We start from the raw sequence: 2,336 nt of genomic DNA, 5'->3' as shown, positions 1-2,336 counted from the left end.
GAGCCCCCGGGCAGAGCCCCCGGGCAGCGCTGGACGGCGCGTCCCGTCCCCGGCACGGCTGGAGGGCAATGCGGAGGCACCGCGGTTACCTGAGAGCAACATCCAACAGCGTTCCAGGCTGTGCAGTTCAGCATTTTATGCATCGTTAATAAGGCAGAACGTTAAAAAAACCCCACTCAATTACTGATGACAGAGGAGCTATAAACTACAGAAGGATATATTATTTTTAACCTTGTCGGCTTTGTGGTTTTTTCTCCGCTATGGTGAAGATATTGTTAGGTTAAATCCTGTGAACAGCTGTACCCTGTCCTCAGAAAAGAATTCAAAATCATATCCTGAACAGCTGCTATGTTTGAGCTTCACCTTTTTTTACCCGAAAATGAGTGCAACTTCCCTCACTCGCACTCCCTGAGGCTGCTGCAGTCTGTGGGAATCAGACCACTTATTTCAGTGGGTTTCACATCACTCCCTATGCAATTCTATGTATACCAAAATAATCAATAAATCAAACTTTCCAAAACTTTGTCCTCATTAGAAGTTAGGCTCAGCTGAGTCAAACAAAAACTCTAATCAGATATCTCCATGCTGGGGGATAATGCTGGAAACTAACACATGGTGAGTACCAGAAGTCTGCACCTGGCTTACATTTCCAAGCACGGGTTGGGTCAAAGCCTGAAATTCAGATATCTCTGGGTCATTCCTATTAAATGCTCAGCATCAAAATTAATAACTAAATCCTTCACCTTGGAGCTCTTTTCATTCCTAAACCAGAAATGCTCACATATCCAGGCCTAACTATTCAAACTGCAAAAGCTACAAGTTGGCTGAGGGCCTCTTAGGGAATTTACTCCATAAATGAAAAATTTCCTTGTTTTTCCTTTAATGATTTAGCTCAACATAACAGAGATCATTTTATTTCTAGGACAGCCAGCTCCACTAATAGACCTGAAAATTACTTTTGTCAGGCTGCTCTTATTGATCTTGCTGTCAGCCAGAAGGAGAGAAAAAGTAATTCTCTGCATGCAACATATTATTTCCTGTGAAACTTCTGGGTTTACAGCAGTGTGGTTGAGAAGAAAAATTAAAAGAGAAACCCCAAGCCAAATCCTGTGTATATGTATTTTCAAGTGTTGAAGTTTCACCCAGACTGGAAAGACTGTAATTATTTTAAGTTTTGGACAGAACCCAGCATTCATCTGAGCTTCTGGTTAAGCTCATCTCTGTTATCCTAACAGTTATTTAATAAACAGTATTTGCAGTTTACATGCAGATAATTTAAAAATATGTTATATTTTAGTATATCCTGAGGCCCCAAGAGCTCTGTGTTACCCATGAACAAATAGCAGCAAAGAACTCTTGACAGTTTACACTGAAATTACAGGCTAGGGTTTGGGGGAGGAATCATCATCATCTTCACTGTGGCCCAGGAACTAAACACAGAAATTGAAACTTGCCAAAGTCTCCAAAGGAATCTAGGAACTGAGCTCCCATCCCCAACCTCTGCACAGTCTCTGAACCTGGAGACCATCTTTCCTTACCAGAAAGCATCAATCACAGTACTTAAATGTGTATATATATATATTTCTCAACAAAAATATCAGTAGACTCCATAGTTTGGAATTTGACATTTATCTTTTCAATGGATTTCCTACGCAGCCAAGATTAACACAGTGGTTAAAAATTCACGTCTCAGTTCAAGTCCAACAACAGATGTGCACCCATCCCAGAGCTGAAGGTGAGTCAAACATGTTGGCAACATGAACAGAAAGGTGATGGATTATATAGAACCAGTCTTGGGTTACAATTTAAGCACTTAACGCAATATTGAAAAAAAAAGCCAACAACGCCCACTAACAGGAATGAAAATATTTGGTAAAATGAAACAGATAAGCTGAGCTTTCTTAGCCATAAACACACACACTGACTCTTGGAAGAACTTGCACGTCCAATAACCATGCCACAATTTTTGTCCCTGAAATCAAGAGAGTGCTGAATCTGGACTAGTGCTGGTTTTGCTCATGTGCTGGTTTAGGTTGGCAGGTTCTCTGGTAATGGGAAAAGAGCCCCAGTGGTGGCTCCAGTAATTAGCTGAGAAGCTCCCCCTGCTCCAAACTCAGCCGAGGAGCCATTAGAGGCACCATAGATGCGCCTCAGTGATTAACATATGAAAGAACTGAGATAAGAGCTGAGCAGAGCTCACTTAAGCTCACTTAAGAGAGAAAAGTGGTGCTGGAGAGGGAGAAGGGTGCTGGTGGTTGGTGAGGAAGGGGAAGAAGGTGCCCAAGCAGAAGTTTCCCTGCAACCCATGGTGAGATGGCAGCTGTGCCCCTGCACTC

Source organism: Chaetura pelagica, unplaced genomic scaffold (genome assembly GCF_000747805.2).
Source record: "Chaetura pelagica isolate M959 unplaced genomic scaffold, ChaPel_1.0 scaffold94, whole genome shotgun sequence".
Lineage (NCBI taxonomy): Eukaryota > Metazoa > Chordata > Aves > Apodiformes > Apodidae > Chaetura > Chaetura pelagica.
Note: the sequence above shows the minus strand (reverse complement) of the source record.